The sequence below is a fragment of the Lycium barbarum genome, chromosome 12 (assembly GCF_019175385.1).
Source record: "Lycium barbarum isolate Lr01 chromosome 12, ASM1917538v2, whole genome shotgun sequence".
In the NCBI taxonomy this organism is placed as follows: domain Eukaryota; kingdom Viridiplantae; phylum Streptophyta; class Magnoliopsida; order Solanales; family Solanaceae; genus Lycium; species Lycium barbarum.
The window spans coordinates 55,817,316-55,841,554 of NC_083348.1; the positions used below are offsets into that span (position 1 = coordinate 55,817,316).

The 24,239-nt window shown below is 35.6% G+C and overlaps 2 pseudogenes; one reads left to right on the forward strand and one right to left on the reverse strand.

Moving 5' to 3' along the window:
- Positions 1–764: 764 nt before the first annotated feature.
- LOC132622487 (zinc finger CCCH domain-containing protein 44-like) lies at positions 765–13,091 on the forward strand (annotated as a pseudogene).
- Positions 13,092–13,815: 724 nt separating this feature from the next.
- LOC132622486 (uncharacterized) lies at positions 13,816–23,689 on the reverse strand (annotated as a pseudogene).
- Positions 23,690–24,239: the final 550 nt, after the last annotated feature.

A 24,239-nucleotide genomic window follows, 5' to 3' on the forward strand; every position in this document is an offset into this window, starting at 1 on the left:
TTTGTGGATAATTTTTAATAAAATTATTCTCTACTTGACATAACTTGTGAATAAGTCAAAGTCTGTCAATACTGCTAGAGTTGTGAATAATTTAACAACATAAGTGAAATGAAGATTCTCTCAATAGTGCTTTTCGAGGCTCCACTCCCCCCCCCCCCACCCCCCACGAATAAGTAAGCCCCGTCAGCCTGGGCGAAGATGGGGATAAAGAGTAAGGATTGAAGCCCACTTAGCTCTGTCAGGCACAAGACAGGGTTAGCTCTGTCAAAATATAATTTTTCATTCTTCTACATATATATAACTTCGAAACTACTTTTATACAAATTCTCTAAATGTGTAAAAAATTCAAACAATGATTTTAAATAATACTCACTCTGTTTCAATTTATGTGAATCTATTTCCTTATTAGTCCATGTCAAAAAGAATGATCTCTTTTTATAATTGAAAATAATTTAATTTTATAAAATAATTTATAGTCACACAAACTATACGTGACTTATTTAACACCATAATTTTTTTTTCTTTTTATCTTTTTTAGATTTCGTGATGAATTAAATGGATTAACATAAATTGAAATAGAGGAAGTAACAAATTTTATACCCAATGTTTTTCACAATACATGAGGCTGCGCTCGAGGAGTCTTGCCCCCTTTCACATGAGCCGTTAATGAATTTCCATGTGTGTCATGTTTCACCGAAAGATTAACCCCTTAGCCGGCCCCACCAAATTTTCTCTCTCCATCACGCAACGCATTTTGCACACACAATTGACTCTGCCAAACAGGGCCCCCACCGTCCCCTCCCCTATCCCTATTCTCCCTAACTTTATTTCCTTCCCGTCTCAGAAATTTCCACGTAACTCTAAAAACAACTTCACATGGTCAATGACTACCTTTCCTAACAATCTCCGATCACCGCCCAATTCACCAACCTAGGTTTTCATAACTCTCGTTCCTAGCAAGCTCAATCCCCCCATGATCGAGGGTGATAATACGGTAGAACAGTGCACTCCAATTAAGGATAATATGGATGACAAGCAGCTGATCGGAGTTCCTCCGCCACGTGGCGAGAAGACGAAGAGAGGAAGGCCGCCACGTGGAGAAACGGCGATGAGAGCCTCGCAAGCGAAGAGACAGCGATTGGTGGAGGAGGAGGAAGGGGAAGATGTTTGCTTTATTTGTTTCGATGGTGGTTCTCTTGTCCTTTGCGATCGCAAGTCAGTAATTTCGCAAGTTTCTATGTTTGCCTCCTTTTTACCCTTTTGTTGCCAAGTTTACTCATTTTCAGCTAAAATTCATGGAGTACTTCTTCATAATTTGTAGCGTAAAAGCGCTTTTCTAATTTCTTCCATATTGTTTGCTTTTAAGCTCCCGTTTGGCCATAGATTCTTGAAGTTGAAACTTGAAAATTGAAGTTGTGGTTTTTGGACCTTGAAGTGTGTTTGTACATGCATTTTACTCGGGAAAAAAATTGAAGTTTTGTGAGTGGAAGTGAAATTTCTCCCAAACACTGGTCTGAGCCAGTTTTTGGAACTTGAAAATATTTTTGAAAATCTGATCAAATTTCATGGACGAAAAGATATTTGAAGATAAATTTTCAAAAGCTGATAAAAACTCTATGGCCAAAGGCTAGCTAAATGTTTTGAGATTTGGGAGTGGTTGATTGATTGTACTGATTATTGGTTTTCTGAACTGTTAAGGGGGTGTCCGAAGGCATACCATCCAGCTTGTATTAAGCGAGATGAGGCATTTTTCCGCTCCAAGGCTAAATGGAACTGCGGTATGTACCTACCTCTGCTTCTACTCCAACTAAAAGGACCTGTTTACTTCATTTAGTTATCTGGGCTTGGTTTTTGTTCCCATCTCTTTTTGTTTTATCTTGTGTATATGCGATTTTTCTGGATCTTTTATTGCACCTTGAAGAGAATATACCACATCGAGAACCCTGAGCTCCTTATAAGGCTTGTGCAATCCTCCTTCCTTTGAGCTAGCTTTTGGGGTGTGAATTAGGCCCAATGCTTAATTTGTGAATTTTATCTTTGATGTGCAATTGCTAGTTAGTCCATTTACTTGACTTAGATATAAGGAAAGATCATATAGATTTCTGTTTGATGATAGATTTGATCCGTGAGGGCCGGGCACATTAAAAACTGTAATGTCGTAGAACTTGTGCATCTGGCATTTAGTTCAGCTATTTTACAGATAATTACCATATTATTCATGCGCATATTTTCTGTTGTAATCATGATCTGTTCCCATGTTTTATACTCTATATTTGCAACATGCTCGAAATGGTTGCTACTTTTAAACATTTTTTGGGAAGTGAAGACGTGAAGACAGTCTTTCGCAGCCCTGCATTACTGTTGCTGATAATCTAACTTATCCTACAATAATACCAACACCAATTATTCCTCAAAATTCCAAGCTATTTGGAGTTTGAGTCGATTATATGAATCCTCACTATTCATTTCGCTCCAACAGGACACATTCCATTCAAATATTCAATAAGCATCTAACTCTCTTTGCTCCGTTTTCCCTTTATCTTTGCACTCATCAAAGAGAATCTTATAACAATAACAACAACAACAACAACATACCCAGTGTAATCCCACAAGCGGGTCTGGGGAGGGTAGGATGTACGCAGACCTTACCCCTACCTTTGTGTGGTAGAGAGGTTGTTTCTAATAGACCCTCGGCTCAAAAGAAATGTATCCAATGCAGGATCATCAAAGAGAACCTTGAAAACACATTTTTACTTTGGGGTAATCTCAAAAAAAAAAAAAAAAAAAAATTCTCAATGCGAAACTGGAAAAAGAACCTAAATCTCCATGACACAAAGAGAAACAAGGATCAGGTTCCTTTTAAATTTAAAAATAAAAGAAAAAAAAAATGAACAAGGATCAGATTATTTGATTAAACTAACCTTAGACAAAGGAGGAGAGATGGAAGATTGTCCCCGCATGTATTTGGTGGATAGTGTGGAAAGAAAGAAATCAGAGATGTTTTGAAGACAAAAAGAGTGACCTACAGAAGTTCAAGATGAATTGCTTAGCTCTTTATTATTTTGGTGTAAACAGGAAATGTTAGTGCAAACAGAAGAAATCTTTGATGTTTTAGACTATCTGTAAGGAAGATAAAATATAGGGTAACAAGATGTAAGCATACTTTTGAAGGGGGACTACATATTTTGATGTAGTATACCTGTGGATATATAGAGTAACTGTTACCATTCTCAAAAAAAAAAAAAAAAAAAAAGACCTTGGACAATCAGAATAAATGGTACCATAGAAAAATTATAAATTGAACTATATCTAAGCTGTGAATTAAATTGAATAGCATCATTCTTTGGATTGCTCAAGAGAAACCTTGGTGTAACTAACTCGATAAAACTATTAGTTTTCATCAAAGTAATGTTAGAATAAGCTGCAAAGAATCTATAGGTCTGAAGTGGATAAAGGCTAATTTTTGAACAATTTTTGGTATGTCATACTAATAGTTAATGTGATTGAAGACATTCTCTTTGTTGAGCAGTGTACCACCTACCATCATTATTTTTTGTGTGTATATATGTATGTATACATCCCACACGCACAACATATACACTAACTGTATATGTATGTGTGTGTGTGTGTGTAATCGGAGACACTATGATGATGTGCATTATATCCGGAGAATCTATATTCACAGCAGGTTTACCACCACAAACATATAAAAATATCAAGGACTTTATCAAAATTAAACACCAAATATACATGGAGATGTCCCTGATTGGCACGTGTACTGCTGAGTATTTTCTCCATTTCATTTCAAATTAGTACAATTGTTTTTGAACTTCAAAGGATTTGGTTCCGCAAATGTGTTATGTTTGAATTTTTGGTCAACAATGTTCATGAACGACTAAGTTAATAATAAAAAACGAAAGATTTTTAAACTATAAGTCTTGAAGTAGTTGCTTAAAGTTATAATCAAATAGAATATCATAATAGATGCATATGATGTTCTATTGATTATCACATCACCACCCCCAGATGCTTGCATGACATAACATTCTATTGATTATCACATCACCACCCCCAGATGCTTACATGACATAACATTCTCAAATTACTTTTATTTTCAGGTTGGCATGTTTGTAGTGTTTGTCAAAAGGCTTCCCACTATATGTGCTATACTTGTACATATTCAGTGTGCAAAGGATGTACAAAAAATGCTGATTTCTTGTGTGTTCGAAGAAACAAAGGCTTTTGCTCAACATGCATGAGAATTGTCATGCTGATTGAGAATATAGACCAAGGGATCAAGGAGATGGTATGCTGTGCCCCATATCTCATTACTGATTATTAATTTGATATTTCATGGTATCATCAAGTCTAAATAGCAAGATATCCCCTCAAACTTGGTGGGATTTGTCAGTTAGACACCCACAATTAGCTAGTGACCAGATAGGCACCTCTATTTGATAAAATTGTGATCATGTGTGTTCCACTTAAATCTAAGCGCGTGAGACCTTAATCAGAATAATATTGAATTTTACATGGACCCATACTTCCACCCTTTTGCTAGAAAACTTTCATGGTTTATTCCAATTTACTTGTGCAATTTGCTCAAACTCCCATTTTATTGCTCGGCAACAATAAGATGATAGGAAGAACACCCAATCAATTTGGCAGGTTAAAGGCACCACTCTGTCACTGACTTTTAACAAGTTGACAGGCCAAATCCCAGAGTCTATTGCAGGACTACCAAATCTTCGGCACCTTGGTTTATCTAGAAATGCTCTCTTAGATCCTTTGCCTATTGCCTTCTCCATAGCCTTCCTTCAACTCTGTCAATAGACCTTTCTTATAACAATTTCAATCTGGGAACAGTGCCAGAATGGATTAGAAACAGAGAACTTTCTGATGTCAACTTAACAGACTGTAAACTTCGTGGGACACTTCCAAAATTCACAATCCCTGATTCCATGAACTCCATAGGCCTATCAGGTAACTTCTCCATGGATGGTATATCAAATTTCTTTGAACATATGTCAAGCTTGCAAAAGGTAAAGATATCACGCAGCCAGTTTAAACCTGATGTTGCTGGGTTCAAATTGCCGATGGAATTTCATCTCTTGACCTCTGTTCAGACAAGCTTTTCGGGTCTCTTTCAAGGATGTTAAGCAACAAGACAAGTAAATTCTTTGAGGCAATTAATGCCTCAAACACTCAACTTTTTGGAAACATCCCCAAGATTAGTGGTGGCTTAAACAGTGAAGAAACCACAACGTCGGCCACCTTCAAACAACCTGAAAACATTGCCAGAGAATGTATTCTGGCGATGAACCAACTTTTCTCCTGTACCATATTCTTCTGATTTCCCAAAATTCGTGGCAATGCTTGGAGTTGCAATCGAAAATTTGTAGGTATTTTTCAATATTTTAAATATAATTATAGGTGGAATTTCTATAGGAAAATATTACACGTGACATTTGTTGATTTGTTCATCCGTCACATCAACAGTGAGTGTTTTCACGCGAACATAGGTGTCCACGAGACACACCTCTGCCAGGTAGAGGTATTCAAATGGTCACTATCAATGGAGTGTGTAAACAAATCGTGCCAAGTTTGAGGGGCTACCTAAGTATTTGGCCTTTCATTAATTTATTTCTATTTTGAGAAAGATTGATGCCTTTACCCGTGAATAATATATATAAAGAATGTCACGTTCTCCAGGAACAGATCTGATCATCAGTTCTAATTACTAAAAAAATTTCAGGCATTTTTCCTATCATGCCTTGCCAGATTTGTAAATAATCATATAAAGGAAGACATTGTTTTGTTTAAATTTTGTTCACAGACAGTATTACTGTGTCCTTTTTCATTTTCTTTTACTTCTGCAGAAAAAAAGGAAGGAATCTTGGTTTTGATACTTGTCTGCCATTTGCATTTAACTTTGTGTGCCTGAAATCTTTTCAGGTTCAAGTAGATTTTGATGACAAAAGTAACTGGGAGTATCTCTTCAAGGTATATTGGATGTTCTTAAAAGAAAAATTATCATTAACACAAAGTGAACTTATTCAAGCTAAAAATCCCTGGAAAGGATCAGATGCAGTACATGCTAAGCAACAGCGACTACCTTTTGGTCATCCTGTTGCATTTGATGGCAAAGGTATTGTGAGCAAGTCTCTAGGCCATCTGGAGCTGAATAAACCCAAAGAATTGCTGGAGCCACCTTGCAAGGACCCTCCAATCGCTGAAATCCAAACAATTGCTGAGGCTGAAAATATAAGGTCTCCTGGTTGTACTCTGCAGTTGGAGCAAACGCTGCCCATAGAGCTAGAGTTACGGAGTAAAGATTCTTTAAAGACAGAAGAAGCAAGCACTGCAACGGCGACATCACTGAATGGATGCAAAGCATGGGCGTCCAAAGAGCTTTTGGAGTTTGTTGCACACATGAAGAATGGTGATACTTCTGCTCTATCACATTTTGAGGTCCAGGCGCTATTACTAAAGTACATAAAGAGAAATAAGCTTCGAGATCATCGTCAGAAAAGTCAAATAATTTGTGATTCGAGGCTTAAAAGTCTTTTTGGAAAACATCGTGCTGGCCACATAGAAATGTTAAAGCTTCTTGAATATCACTTTCTGATAAATGAGGATTCACAGAGGAGTGCGTTTATACCAGCTGGAATTGTTGGAACTGTTACTAACCGTGCGGAGGCTGATGATAATAATGATACATCGTTCTTGATCAATAAAACTAAGAAACGTAAATCTCGTAAACACTCTGAAGAAAGTTTAGTGCAGATAAATCTAGATGAGTATGCAGCAATTGATGCTCATAATATCAATCTCATATATTTGCGGCGTGATTTGATGGAGAGTCTTATTGAAGATATGGAGAAGTTCCAAGGCAGAGTTATTGGCTCAGTTGTCCGGATAAGAATATCTGGTAACAATCAGAAGCAAGATATGTACAGGCTTGTCCATGTCGTAGGTACTGAGGTTTCTTAAAAGCTTTCTTTAACTACTCATGATGATGTAAATAAGATTTTATTCTAGTTTCCGGATTACATAATATCTTCCACTCAGGTACAAGCAAGGCATCTGTTCCATATAAGATTGGGGATAAGACAGCTGATGTACTGCTTGAAGTATTAAACTTAAACAAGAAAGAGGTTCTTCCTATTGATTCTATTTCAAATCAAGATTTCTCTGAGGTAATTAGATACGAGCGATTGTTCCTTGTTCACTACTTTGAATTGCAAGGTTTTGCATTTATTAATGAATAGCTTCATTTTCGTGTCTAAAAATGGTACATAAAACCTTTTTCTTCTTAGTTCTGTGAAGAAAAATATACTTTGGACCTAATTCAATCTCAGAAGTTAGCTAAAGAGGTCAGGCTTGTTCATGATCATATAAAGGTATTACAGTCCATGCCCTCAACCAATATAGGGACTCTAACATCCTTCAGTATGCTCAGAGTTGACATTTGGAGTCTTGATAACATAATTTGGGTCCCAACAATGGGTTGTCTAGTATCATGGATGAGTTTGGTTCTTGGCTTTTATATGTTAAGAAAAATGGACCTTGGATCTAACTCTATTCTAAAAGTTAACTCATGTGGAAAATTGTTTGGAACCATATAAAAAGACTACCACCAAGACTTTAGCCTAGTGATATCGGGGCATCTACCACACAGTAGGTGTGGTTGCAATTAGTTTTATTCCACTTCTCCTTGTTATTCTCCCTATTTAATAATAAAAAGTATATATATATTTTTTTTAAAGTGACTACAACTTATACCTTCAACAATGCGGGACTCTCAACAATCTCTACTGCTCTGCCACCTTAATATGTTGTCCCTGTAAAGGATATATGGCTATTTCAGCAGGTGACTGGTGTTGATTTAGATGATTTTTTTTAATAATTTGTTGGCATTTCTTCAGGATGAATGCAGAAGATTACGTCAAATTATAAAATGTGGGCTTGTAAAGCGACTGACCATAGTAAGTGTTCAACCTGCTGTTACTTTTAAGTTTTACTTTAGGATATCACGACGACTGACTAAATGATGCTAATTCATCTACATAGGGCGAGATACAGAAGAAAGCAATGGAACTTCGTGCAGTAAAACTCAATGATGTATGTCAGTTGCTTTTCAATAGTGATCACACCTTTTCATTATTCATTGCAATTTGCTCTATTAGTATTTGTAGATGGAGATGTTTCCCTTGATAAAATGGTCATGCAAAATTAATTGGAATGATAATGAATGGGCCACAAGTAAATCAGACTGGGAGGAGCATAATTAAGTCCTTCAGATGTTTTTAAAGGGTTTCCTTTCTTTTCTTTTAAATCATATTTAATGACCTTGGATATGAGTATTTCATCTGGGTATAATTCAATATTTTTAATTTTATTTTTAGCAAGCTTTTGCATGAGTTTGAAGGGCCTAAATGAAGTTCTCATACCAATGTATCTCGTTAGTATGTCTAGGCAAGGAAGAGGCCATGCAACATAGTGTGTTAGTAATATTTTGCATTGATATTAGTATTTGGAGATAGAAATATTTCACTTGGTCATGTAAATTTAATTGGAACAGGAAGGAATGGGTTAAGTAAATTGGGTGGAAGGAGTATAGTTTGATCTTTAAACTGCGTGTAAAGGTTTTCTGTCCTTTCCTTTTCGAATTCTTTTGTGCTTCATATTTGGCTGGTATCTAATGCACAAAGAAACTGCAGCCAAATGAAGGTAAAGCTATTGATTTCTGAATTGTAATGTATCTCTACACATTTTGTTGCTCCACATTCCAAAGTAGGTAAACTATTCCAACTCATAAACAAAAGTAGGTAGATTATTGTAGCTACTCTCATGGAACTTAAATATTTTTGTATTCGAAGATGTTATATACTGTCACTGTTACTATTTTAAAAAAAGATGTTATATATGCTGTGTTGTGATGGGCTTTTGCTTCTTTATTTTCGAAAAAAGAACAGTCTCTGGAAGAAGAGATCCTGCGACTCAACAATCTTCGTGATAGAGCAAGTGAGAAAGGGCGTAAGAAAGAATATCCTTTTCTCTGTTGAAACAGTTTACCTTTATACTTTTGTTATCTCAAGATCAGATTGATGCCTCCAAGTGAAATAGCAGAGGCACCATATATTGAAACTGTGTTTTTCTTCATTTCTCTTCATCCACACTTTTATTGACAGTTCCATATGTTTCTAATCTGTTTACCTTAACAAATGGATAATTTAGTTTATAGCATGAGGGAAAGAAAAAAAAGAGTAGGTCAGAGGTTGGTCCCAAGCAGGGAGTGGATTCATCTAAATTACACTGAGAAGGTTGGTCCCAAACAGGGATATAACTAGTTTGAATTACATTTCTGTGAGGTTAGCATTACTTTGGAAAAAAAAAACACTAGACCCAAGTAAAATGCACATACTTCTTTTCGCCATCATATGATCAGATGGAACCAACCTCAAACTTGTTTTTTTTTTTTCCTCATATACAAAATAAGTCAGCCGTTGGTTCCAAACAGGGACAAACTATTTTGAATTACATTTCAATGAGGTTGAAGTTACTTTTGAAAAAAAAACTGGACCAGAGTAAAGTGCAAGTACTTTTTTTCTCATTGGTATAAGCAGGTGGATAAATTTACTTGGTGTTAATAGTCGTGCTTCTCAAATATATTTAATCAATAATTATTTTGATACGGTTCTGACTATTTTTGTTAGTCAGGATCTTCACATGCATTAGTAGTATTTACCATTTTATGAACTCAAAACACATCTTAAAAAATGAACGACTCGTATTTACCTTTTCTTTCTGCAATCACCTCTTATAAATAGAGTAGCAGAAATGAAATGTGTTATGTAGATAGCTTATGCTATAGAAATATGTAAACTAAATCTTTTATGATGAATTAGAGTGAACCATGAAATTGCTGCTGGAGCATAGTGCTGTTGTTAACTCACAATTTTCAGTTCAACATCTATATCAATTGGGAGATTTATTAGATCTCGCTGTAAAAGATTGATTTCCATATTCTTCGTGGAATAAGAGCAGTTGATTTCAATATATGTGGATATCATTTTCTGCACTTGTTTATTGGAGAAGACTTTGAGCATGGGTACGAGGACTTCCTTGACACTTCCCACGCTCAGAGAATGTGTAGAGAAACTAGTGCTTCTGAAGATGCCTGAAGAACATCAGCGGAGGCTACGTGCAATTCCAGAAGTGCATGCTGATCCAAAGATGGATCCTAATTATGAAACTGAAGAAGATGCTGGAGAATCTGACGAAAAAAAACAAGGTTACATCATTTTGTTTTACCAATTTATTGGTGATCTTTTTTTATTGGCGCAACTTGAAAGATTTGCTTACTGTTGATGGTGATGTAATGCAGTTGAACATGGGGGGCCAAAATACACTAGATTTAGTAGAAGGGAAGACAAGCTTATGTCTTCACGGAGGAAAGGTAAGTTGGTTGTTGTACTAGCAAGTCTTTCAAAAGTCGATTTTTCGTGAGCTAAGTAGAATCTTTGTTTTTTTATCCAGATAAAGAGGGACCTATCATGGCTCGATGTAAAGTGAGTGAGAAAAGAGAGGCTCATGTAAATATTATGAAGAAGCTCGGGAATCAAGGTACTGCTTGTCAGGCTGTGGATAGGTCTTCGTCTGAAACTTCAATTACAAGCTTCTCGACAGTGAACTCAACATCCACTAACAATAGTGAAACAGACAAGCTTTGGCATTACCGTGACCCTAGTGGTAGAATACAAGGACCATTTTCAGTGACGCAGTTGAGAAAATGGAATAAGTCGGGGCTTTTCCCGCTTGATATGAGGATATGGACAAATGATGAGCATCATGACTCAGTACTTTTAACAAATGCACTAAATGGGCTGTTCCATAGAGCTCCTCAGGTGCATGGTGAGATTTCCCACCAGTCTCAGGAGCTTGGTGCTGTTTCTGTTAACAGTAGTATTGGGTGGTGTGAAAGTGCAGCTAAGACAGGGAGAGAATGTGGAGATAGGGAGGTACCTCGGCACCTCCGTATTACAAATAACCATTCTAATGGTAATACTGAGACTGCGAGGATGGATGGGCTGTCCTCATGTTCTCCACAATGTTTGAACTTGAATAACTCTTATTCTGACAAACCCAATCCATCCAGCCCAGTCTCTTCATCATGTCATGGGAACGTGCGCGGAGCTCCTCCGCATGAGAAAAGATGCCATGAAATTGTTGATTCTCAGTCCAGTACAGGTCATGGGGTTCAGGACTCAAGTGGAAGCACAATGTCCCAGATATCTCATGGCTGCAACCATAGTATGCAATCTCACAGGCATTTAGGGCAGTCTTCTGGACAGAACTGGAGATCCTCAAACAGCAATAGAAGTTCAGTTAACATGAATTCTGGATCTAGTTTTGCTTCAGTTTCCAAGTCAACTGATTCATTTGAACAGAAAGGTATCACAAGTTATCCGGATCTGCCCAGTCCAACCCCAAAAACAAGCTATGACGATATTGAAGCTCAGGCTGCTGAAGAGCTACTTTCTTTGAGTTCGGTCGTTCCGGTATGTGCTTCAAATATCCAGGATTTGCCAAGTCCTACACCAAAATTGGAATGCGAAGCTCCAGTTGGGCAGGCTGCAGCAGAAAAAGAATCTTTAACTTCTAGTTTTCCTGTTCAGGATGCAGGCCCTAGTTGGAGCAGTGCTTCTAGTCTGGTGATCGATGGGGCCCAACTTCCTGAAATAGCTAATGGATTAGGTGGATATTCACCAGCTGCGAAACCATCTTTAGACTCTGATCTTATCTCTGATTCTGCACCGAAACCAGCTGAAGCAGTGGGTAATCATGTCGACACACCTACTTCGGATGGCAACCAACTCAATCATAATTCCTCATGTCATCCAATCTCAAACATATCCGATTGGCGAGCAAACTTTGGTGAGCCAATAGAGTTCAGCACTTTGGATGAGGAATCAGTGTCAGACCTATTAGCTGAAGTTGATGCAATGGAATCTCAAACTCAAAGTGGTATGGGTTCACCAACCTCCGCCATGAGGTGCAGTGAGGAGACAATATCTGTGTGTAAAAGTGACTTTTTCAGCTTTTTTGAGGAGTTTAGTCCCCCACCTGATCCTGCAAAAAATGATGCCTTGGGCTTCACTGAAGATGTACAATTACCTTGCCAATCCTCTCTGACAGATGAACTAGCTGGGACATCACAGGCTGAAGCTTTTGATCCTTTAAAGAGGTCTAGCAGGACTTCATCTCCTAGCAGTGAGGGAGAAACAAAGTCGGCTGATGTTTCCTTTTCCCAGGGGGAAGCTGGGTCCAACGTACCTACACCCTGTACCACGAATAAAACTGCAGTTCCAGTCATCAGCCAGAGTACAGGACTGGAGGCTATAACCATGGACTGTCGTGCAGCACCTGGAAACATGACTTGCGGTGGACCAGTTCAGGGATTCACAAATGTTATCCAAGGTTGCAGTACGGTGACTGCATTGGGACGTTCAAACATGAATCATTCCCCTTTCACTGGGAATCCATTGTCTGAAAGCCAGTGTATATACACAGGGGAGAGGTCTGGTGGTCCAAGAGACTTGGTTTTCCAGTAAGGGACTCGGGATTTGGAAGGGATAGGCCATCGCGGTGCGTACAGCCATTTGGTGGCAGGAGATACTCTGGACCTCCTCCAAAAGGATGTGTTTGCAAATTTAATGAGGATGGGCATTGCAATAAGGGGGCTTCGTGTGACTACTTGCACCTTTGAAAGTATGAATTCATAGGTGAATTCACGGCAATTGCTTTAATCTTTTTTGTACAACCATTTTTTTTAAGAGTAAGATGATCAAGATGTAGCTAAAATGTTAGTATAATTTAACTGAAAATTTTCAGTTAAAAACGACAGAATACAAAAAAAAAAAATCCCACTGAACCATAATAACAGGTAGAAACCAGTACACCAAGCAGACAAAAATATTGTGTTATCCTTTTATTTGATCCTGAAACTATTGCTCATGTACAAGCTACAGAACTGCGGCAGTGATTTGATGATAATCAGGAATTTATACGTAACACATTAGAGAGAAGAGGTTCTGCTCTTTTGATATTGTTTAGTCGTCAATCTTGTTGCCATTTCAAAGGGACTAGTTCAGAGACGCACGGGTAAATTTCCATTTCTGCAGTCAATTTTCGGGGAATGCTTGTGGGGGATGATTTACCCGTTTAACCTTGTATAGTTCCTTTTTATACTGGCAACAACCACTCACTTTGTATAGTTACATTACAGCAAATTAGCATTTAGAATCACGCGAGCACTAATATGTTGGCCATAATCTCCTTAGATATTAGTCAGTTGTAGACAGGTTGATGAATTACTGGTCAACCTGAAGGAATTGGCTAATTGACAACCGGTGTCCAAAATCAAATATTAGTCTAGAGACTTGACTAAAACTATACATTAATGGAGTAACTAGAAAGTGGGTCAATTTATTTCTAGGATTTATAATCAATACAAATTGATTTTTTTTTTATCAGAAAGGAGATTCGATGAAGTTATTTCATGTTTAGTTTAATTTGATTCATATATTTATTTACTCTACTCTTTTCTACTATTATATGTAAGTGTGGAAGAGGGACCAACACAGCATTGACGGCTTGTATCAAAAGTTTTATAAATTATACACACAATGAATGTTTGTACCAAAAGTTATATAACTTGGTACACTTTAATCAACTACTAGTATACGTACCCGCGCGATGCGCGGATTGTTCAAAAAAAAAAATAGAGAGGAGAGAGATAAGAAATAGATGTATATGAACCGTATGTGACATATTGCGGATATAATATTCTCAGATCAGTCTTATCAGATACTAAAATGCGCTGATTGTTCAAAAGAAAAAATAGAGAGGAGAGATAAGAAATAGATGTATATGATCCATATGTGACATATCACAGATATAATATTCTTGGATCAGTCTTATCACATACTAACATTTTCCCATGGTATATATAGTTGCTTCAACTTCATTATTAACCATTTGTTTTGAGTTAAAAAGCTGTGCAGCAAGAGAAGATGAAACAGCATAAAAAACACCAATCTTTTCATCAGGTGAAAAGCGAACCAACTCATTTAGCTTTGCTAATATCTCTAGCGGCTTGCCACTTCCATGCGGTAAAGAGTAGTCCAACATATCTGACAACAAAAAATTAAATAAAGAGACCAAATTTGCCATTTTAATGGTGGCATTTGAATTTTTGTCATGAGCGTTTCTTTATCAACAGCTCTAGTAATCTTGAACTCTACTCCAGGCTTCAAGTCACCTGAAATATGAAACATTTGTAGCTACATTAGTAAGCAAGAGCAAGAATGTTTTTGTACTATGCATGTGGAAGAGTGGTTTTAACTTAATCTGTACTGAAAAACTAAGATAAGCACAGACTAATCTTACATCATTTAGAGAATTAGGGAGTCGTTCATTATGCATAAGAAGTTTGAGCAAAGTCCTTTAATTTCTTCCCCTTTGTCATTGGTGTACACAAGCCTTCTGACGCACGAAGCAATGTTTATGAAATCTCAAATTTAGACATCTAACTTGTGATCCCTTAAACAACTATGACTATGCTTGGAGTATATATAATATATCACCTATAGTTGTTGGTAGAATTGATAAGTGTCAATATTAATCACAATCTAGGCATATGATTATCAATCTATTAAGAGTGATCTGTAATAGGTGAAATTTTTCTTCGAATAATTAGGAATTAAAAGCTTACGGTTTTGAAGTTAGCGAAGTCACCAAGGACACTGTTAGCATGGTATGGAGTACAATCTGTGCTTGTTAGGCTTCCTCATTGGCATCTTCACCATCTGCAATCACAGCAATGGATTCACCTTCTCTATATGGGACCTGATCAACACAACAAAAACAGTTTAGCTCAAACAAAACTTTAACAGTTTATAGTATAAACAGAAAGGCTAATTATTTTTTAAGATTAAGTGATATGTTGTCAATGCTAAGACCATGTGCCGAGTTTCTTTTTTTCATAATTCCATCCTTCTATTGGTTCTCATCTAATCAATTTGCAGTAAGTCACAAAATAGGGGAGATGTCTATCTGACGTCAAGGTATGTGTGAACAGATCGTACCTTCCAAAATAGAACCGATTGCAAAGACCTCTAGTCACTTTCATAGAGCAAAAAATGAGATGGATAACTGGATAACTACATAACCACACTCTAATAAGAAGGCTGCTTTGGCTGTTTCTGTCTAGAATTTCTCGGATAATCCACCATATTCAACAATATAACCAAGACAATTACTATCTTGACAGAACGCGGACCAAGTCCGATAACTTCACGCGCGGGTATGTTTTTGTTGATACTTTATCCATGTTGATGAATTCTCTGAACATGTCAACTCTGTCAAGGACCAGAAATGATTTAGATCACTGTTATAGCAGAACAAAAACAGTTGGCACCCTTTAATTTAAAATGCAAGAAACAGTTGCATGTGTAATTCCAAATTGAAATCCTTGATGCAAGAATTACTCATTTGAATTCATGTAAGTCAACATAGCAATATCATTTTATCTAAAAATAAAAAAAAATACTCTCTTCATGGAAATCATGACATTGAAAGTAATACTTGCATCCAGTCCTGCAAATTTAATCACATCACGATCATATGCCTTGAAATAAATAGGAAAATTCAACATCATAACAGCTCGAATTCTTCATTTAAATAGAGACATTATATCTTTACTAATAAAACTCAATTCTAACTACTATGTCATACCTAGCAACAATCACAGAAAAGTGAAGTGATGTTTGCTAATCCATCTTTCCGCAACTATACAATTTAAATGAAGTGGTTGACTGCAAATATAGATAGATAATTTATCAAATAACAGTATCATCCAGTGACTGGAATATCATTTAAGCTGTAACATAGTATATCAAAGTAGATTAAATGTAGAAAAATATTTACCTCAATCAACTTTATGTTTGTCTTCAGGATGCACAACTATATTTTGCATATGTACATTGAACTTCTTGTTGCTGCTCATTTGATACTTATTCAATGAAAATTTCTACCCTCTAAATTACGGAAAACTTCTTTATACACTACATTTGTAGCTTCATTTGTTATTTTTCCATCTTCATCATAACATAAGATCTTCAACCCTTTTCTATTTGTTACCCGAGAAAATGCAACACACAGTTGTCCATGAGTAAACACCGGCTTCTTAAAAAATAATCCCACATTACACAATGATTGACCTTGGCTTTTATTGATGATCATGGCAAACGATACAATGACTGGAAATTGCCTTCCTTGGAACTTAAAAGGAATTCTTGCATCGGATGGAGTAAGTGTCATTCTTGGGATAAAAACTTTGTCTCCAGCCATTTTTCCTGATAATACTTTGGCTTCAATTACCCGATTTCCAAGTATTGTGATTATCAATCTTGTGCCATTACACAATCCTGCCGATTGATCTATATTTCTTAACAACATGACAGGAACACCTACCTTCAAAGTGATGGAGTGATTTTGAATACCTGAACATTTAATACTATTTAGGAATTCAGGTGTATGTACATGCTCCAAAGATGTAAATGCATTATCAGACATGCAAATTGTATCCGAACTTAAATATGATTTATCCTGACTATGGTTGAGGGAAACCATGTAATCATTCACCGATTCCACCATCTGAAGAGTCGGAGCAAGAATTGCTCTTTCTTGAAGGTATTTTATATCAGTGGAATGTATCAAGTAATCAGAATATGTACTTTCTACAATTCCAGATATCGGATCATCACAATTATGTACGAGAAGATCATCGGGTATTTCTATTTTCTCAATGCCATCAATGGAACATCCAATCTTTCCATCACCTATTGCCAAAATCCAATCAGACAACTGTTTTAAATCATCCAAATCTACACCTGATAGACTTCCTTGCAATCTCATATTCTTTGTTAGCTTTAAAACCTGACATTGGGGCCACAAATCTGAAGAATTTAGAGTTGCATTAACAATCTCTTGCCTAGTACCTTTTGTAATTACTGGCAAGATTTGTCTGAAGTCACCTCCAAGTACTATTGTTTTACCTCCAAATGGTCGATCTAAATTTGATGGATCTTTAAATCATAGAATATCTCTAAGAGTTCGATCAAGAGCTTCAAAACAGTATCTATGCATCATTGGTGCCTCATCCCAGATGACCAACTTCGCCTTAACAATCAACTTTGCCAAAGGACTACCTTGTTTTATATTGCATGTTGAATCTTCAGTTGGATTTAAAGGAATCGCAAATCTCGAATGAGTCGTTCGACCTCCTGGTAACACACGAGACGCAATACCACTTGAAGCAACATTTATCACTATATCACCTTTAGATCGTACGCCAGAAGGCAATGTTTTCCACATAAATGTTTTTCCAGTTCCACCATGACCATATAAAAAGAATAACCCCCCTATGTCTTGGTTCACTGCAGTCATGATTTTATCATACACACACTTCTGTTCAGCTGTTAATTTCATCACTAATTGTTGATGTTCCTGTGTCAAAGAGCATTTGTTATAGCGCAATTCCTCATTAATTAGTCTGTTGGCACCATCAACGTCTTGCTCACTGTAATATGATCTTGGCATTGTTGGAAAATCATTAAAACTTTTTCCACAACCTTTTAAAGTCCTCTCCATCTTTTGCAAGCAGCGATTTTTCAATTCATCATCTGTAAGCTCTGCCTCTGGATGGCATAAAAATGTTAAATAAAATATATAATCATAAATAAAACTCAATCATGTAGTTTCACGTATATGTAGTTGCTGCTTTTTAGTATAAAAAATGTTATCGAATACCATATCAAAGATTGGATCTGGAATACTCTTTTTTGTTATGTAAACTAAATGAATTACAATAGGTCAAAAGAGAAAGACCTGTCACGATGTGAATAAAGTTCTTCCTTACTTCTTTCCATTAATCTAGAAGTAATTTAAATATTTCAGCAAACTTAGCACGTTATGGAAAGTGTTTCAATCATATATGTGTAATGTTAGTAAGTTTCAATACCCAACTGGTAGTGTCAATTTGGAGAAACTCCACATTGTAGCAAAGTTTCAGCTGAACACCCAATTAAAAGTGAGAATTGGCAGCAAAATCTGCAATTTTTATAGTGCAGTTTCAGTAGCCTTTCAGCACACTTTCACTACAAATTAGGTCCAGATTTCAGCACACTATACTTCACTAAAAAAATGCAGATTTTAGCACATGTTTTGAACATTTGAGCACTATAAATGTCACGAAAAACTTCACCAAAATAATCTGCAAACTTCATCATATTTTTTGTACATCAAGCACTCTAAACTAAACATTTTAGCACTCTAAGTTTAACTTATGAAGTTCTGCTGTACTCATTTAAAGTAGCAATTAGTGTGGCCAGATCCTTAGGTCCCTGGCAGTAGACTCAAGTCCAAAACAGGGCACAACCAATTTTTTAAGAAAGATATATTTTTTAACGCGCTTAGAACATGTAAGACGAAATGGTAAAAAAAACCTGAATTTTTGTTAAACATTGAACAAATAAAAATAGAGAGTTGTCTTTGTTTATTAGACTACCAAATGTAAGGAAGTAGAATATACAGTAGTTATCAGGTATCGACATTTACTTAATTTTTAATCTAGAGAGCACATAAAAAACATTGTAATTATATAATCATATTTTTTTTATACCTGAGTTATCCAATAATGTTCTTACTTCATGAAGGATATCGTCTGACAATAACCACCATGATGCTTGCTAAACAGATTCTGGTCGTGACATTGAATTTGATAACAACAACATGACAAATAATTGTCTAAGATAAGATGGCATTCCCTAGTTATTGGCCTCCTTTATAGCATCGACATACTCTTTGTCGTCATCCAACAAACCAAGTGCATAACATGCATCTCTAAAAGTGGAATGGTCATTTCTTAGTTCATCATAAGAAATCGGACCTTGATTATATTCAACAACAACCTCAGATAATATAACTCTCCGCTCCCTGGAGTAACAAAGAAAATCCTCCCAATAGAAAATGCAGATGTTTTTCTCCTGACCCATTTTTTTAAATTTTGATCCCACCTAAATTTAAGAGGGAATTCTGCATAAGTCAAATCTCTTGCTTCCGGATATTCTTTGTTTGCCTCAAACCAACTCAAAAACATTGATTCCCTTACAGTTGGTCTATTTACTACATTCTCAATGTGATCATCATCAGAGAAAATGACGGGCTGTTCATTTGGAAGATGGAATGATAGTCTTTCCACTGGCGGCTCTCTATGGTGAATTGAAAATTTAAATATTCTCCATGCGGCTTCACATGGTGATATGTAGCGACAATCATAATACATGTTGATTTCATCAACAGTTGATGAACCATCCCCATGAGTACTTTGTGAAAAAGCAGCAGTTGCACGATCATGCCCTTTATTGACATACTTAAATAAGTATTTTATTGATCGTGATTGGTTTCACCATTCCACATTGATATGAGCACCATATTTTAATAATAAGAAGCGATTGTGTGGCACCACATACCTGTTATCCAATTCAATACCATTTTTTATAATTGTTCTACCATTATCCCTTCTTCTATAAACAGGATATCCTTCTTCGTCAACTGTTGTTGCGTCAACAAATTTTTTAGGAAAGTGTTTCGTACATTTACCATTCTGCATGCAAGGAGAAGACTTCCTAGCAGAACCACATGGGCCATGCATCATCAAATTTTTCACGACTTTATAATAATAAGGATCATCCCCTTCATGTGGTATTTCTGTTGAAATTATTCGATCAATATCTGAGGCACATGGAAATTTATTATGCTCATGAAGAAAAAACAAGATATGAGCATGAGGCAACCCTCGTTTTTGGAACTCAATGGTATAAATCACTGCATTGGAAATCAACCGAGTTTAATAGAAAAAAGGTTTGTCAAAATCATATATATTAAAAAAAAAAATCTTATAAAATCAGCATCTATATGTAAGTTTAAAGTGTAAATATTATATACCTGCTTTTACTTTTCCAAAAACTTGACTGTCTTTCAAATCCTTTATTAAGCCGTCCAATTTGATTTTGAACACCCTGCTTAAGATATCTGGACGATCTTCAGGAGTCAACCCTCTGCTCTCTACGAATCTAGTAATCTCTGGCCACTTAGGATTGCAAGTAAATGTGATAAAAAGATCAGGGTACCCAGCCCATTTGCATATAGCCATAGCATGCTGATAATTCTGCAACATATATCGTGCACCCCCTGTAAAGCTTGATGGTAGAATTACTCTTTTACCTTGGGATGAAGGATCAATGTCTCCATGTAAAATAGCATCTGTTAAGACCTTATAAAAATCAACTCTTAATTGATTTTGATGAGTCCTGATAAATTTCAACCAAGAAGACTCAGTCATTGTATAGCCATCAACTAAAACTGTTGAAATAGTCTTCTTGAAGACACAATGGTAGGAACTTCGTCTTTTCTTTCTTGAATTCTATAGACAAAATATTCTCGCATGCTAATATATTGCCTTCCTCCCGATGATTTATCACCTCCATTTAAAGGAATGTCCTCTCTATATCCGTCTTCACCATAAGGAAAAAGTAAAGGGTATTGTAGACCTAAATATGCAGCATTTAGTTCATTTATCCTTTGTAGCTGCCCAGATTGTGTTTCTATAATGATGTCACGATCACATCCAGAAACTTCAAAGTCACCTACCACTAAAGCAACTACTTCTGTTATTGTTGGTAAGTTGTATCTTCTACCATCGGTACCTCTTTTCCCTATTAGTTTGAGCTTCACATTTGAGTTGATATTTTCTTGGAATCTATCTCGGACCATTCTAAAAGTCTTGGCCAAAACATTATTGACATCGAGCATTTGTTTTAGATCAGCAACAATTTCAGCATGAAGTTTATTAACATCTTGGCCTCGACTGAAAGAAAATATATGATATCAATAAGGTCATCTAAATTAATTTTTATTTGCATAGTATTATACAAATAAGGTAGACTACTAACCTGACAGCGTTAATTCTATTTGCAACTTCATTTTCTGTATCATAGATATATAACTGTGCAAACTTTGGAGTAGATCCTTCAGGAGGTAGCAAGCTCCCAATTTGATGATAATTTTGTCCAAATAATCTGAATGTTCTTGGCCCTTGTGTCTGATTGACAGAGACATCAACCTTTCCCCCCATTGATGTAAATGAGAACATAGAGTTATAACTCCTTATTTTTTCTCGAAAATGATTACTTTTATGACCTGTAATAAAATAATTGCAGAATGATGAATGTGAGTATAATTTGATTTGAATATATTGATATTAAAAGTAATGATTCCTCTAACCTGTTCCAAACAGTAGTTGTCCCAAAACTTGAGGAGGCTTCTTAAGATCTGGAAGTTTTATTTTTCCTTTTTGACAGCACATTGTGAAAATTGGGTTTTTTGAGTTGTAATGCTTGTGGATTCTTTCTTCATACCAAAATATAGCTCCACACTTTTCGCATTCATATGTAGCATCTCCTATATCCCAGTAATCTATACTTGCAATAGTATATATAAATTTAATGACACTTAATTGATTTGATTTATAGCACTGTTTTATGTGAATAAGAGTTTCTCACAAGTACCTTCAGTGCAAATGTCGCCACATTCAACATCCACATCTAAAGAAAGTCGTTAAATCAATTAATAGAGTTTTTTTTTTTTAAATATATACATCTATATTTGTCAATATAGATTCATCTCTAATAGTCACGGCAGTTTCAAAGGTATGCTTGTCATACCTGGATACTCCTCTTCATCGTCATCTTCTATGTTAGTTTGCAGCTGCCCTGTTATGTGTAAAATTATTGAGCGATATTGATGTAAACGTAATAATCTTTTTGTTAAATTTAAGATTGTACATTCAGAAAGTCACATCTCATATGATGTCTTTTTTTTCCCCCTCGTATGATGTCATTTTTTTGAAGTTAAACCAATATTTCCTAGAAACGTACCTTGTATAACTGTGTCGTTTATTGTAGCCTCAATCTCTAGTAAGAGAGTTAGACTAATTAATTTCCAGTAATCTTAACATTGTAATTTATTTTAACTGATAACAGATGAAAATTTGAAATACTCACCTTCCAGTAGTGGTGTGTCATTTAAATCAGGTAGAGAATTATGTGTTTGCACATCTACAAAGTAATATAAAATTTTATTATCAATTACAAAATCCTGTTAAAGTACTGGTTTTTAAAACTTGTGATCCACTTTGGACTAAAAATTAATAAGACAAACAAAATTCTCATACCTTTTTCAGTTGGAGTGTCAATTAAATCAGGCAATATGTTGTCATCGTGCATACCTATGATGGCATTGTTTAATGTTTATAAGTAACACAGATGAACAAAATAAGTCAAAAGAAAGTGTATATGATAAAAGTCTTAAATAAAGAACACAATTGAGGGACTCACCTTGCAATATAGGAAATGTGTTTAAATCAGGAAGAAGATGACGTGTTCTCATGTCTACACAATGAGTTATATATTCATCATTAGTTGTTTAACTATTATCCAACTTAACAAAACATTCAAATAAGAATAAATTAAGGTACAGTAAGTTCAAGGAAAGCTATTGTAAATATATTAAATCAAGGATGTTGTCACTCACCATTTGTTATATCAGACAAAAGAGGAAGTCTTTCTTCATTTTCGACGGCATAGTTTCTATTTTTGGACGGGTCAACATTATCTGTAGAAGAAATTTGTATGTTATCTCAACTCAGCTTCTAGAATTAGCAGTACATGTAAAGGAAAATATGCTAAATCAGAGCAATAGAAAAAATTACGTAAGTTAGAATATGATAGGGAAATTTTTTTTATCAACAGAAGAGGTTTAAGCAATAGATGATAGAATTCGTCAAATATGTCTATCTAGCACACGAGAGCAAAGGAATTTATGATTTTGCATATTTTTCATACGAGTTCATCAATAAATCAATTATATTTTGCATATTTCTCTAGTGTGGTTTGCGGGCTATTGTACAGGTGCGAGGTTTATACTGTGCGCACCCAAAGGGTAAAGGCTGCAGGTTCCTTGTCATAAAAAAATAATAATAATTAGTCTCATTACTTGATTATCGACTGGAAACAACCTAACACTATAGTTCCACTCCCTTCAACACTTTAAAACGCTTCTAATAATGTCGATAACTGTAACTCCTCCAAGCAACCTCAATTCCAAGTTAAATTTATTTGAATAATTTTTCTACTCTTAAACAGTAAATCTTTCACTATACCGACTGCATAACTTAGACCTGATTTTTCTATACCATCATTACTCTAATGGTTTTATTTGTTTTAAGCTTGAAACCGGAAGTTTTATAAAAATTATTGAACACAGATGGTAGTGGTAATAAAAGATCATAATACCTTTAGTAACTGAGTTTGTTTTGCGCCGTTTCTGATTCTGTATGTTGTATGTGGTTGGTCTGGGAAGTGAAATTTTTTTATTTTCCATGGTGATCGATCTGAGAAGATGGATTTAGTATGCCTTTTTTGAAAGAATTTGAAAGTAAGATGAAGTGGTTTGATGGTTTTGAAAAATGAAAAGCGGAAGTTTTAGAAAAGATACATTTGTCAGAAAGTGCAAAAACGGTTTCGGACTATATAAACGTTAGCTTTAGCATCTACCAAATTGGGTACCTACGTATTAAATGCAGTTGAAGTTGAAGGACAATCCAGACAACTTTAATAATTAAAATTTAGTTAAAAATAATAAAGACATGTAAAGTCATAGCAGGAATCATTCAAGTGGCATTTCCTCTTCTCCCTTATCTATCTATTTATTAAAAGCAAGAACTTCTTAATTTAAAAGTTAAATTATATTAGTGCCCTTCTAAATAATTTGCTATTAAGAGTAGAAAATTAAAAATAACCCATGTCATTTATAAACAGTTACAAATGTTTTGATTTGTTTCAGAATTTTCACATGAAATATTGGGAGAAATTACTCAAAAGAAGTGTCTTACACTGATGGAATCGAATCGGTGAAGATAGTTTGAGCTCGTTGATTTCATAGCTGAATCACTCGTCAATGGCTTCAACATCATCATCTTATAGTTTGTTGCTCTGTGGTTATGATTTTTGTTGCACCAGGTGAGAGCTTAGTAGGTGCAATTAAAGCAAAAT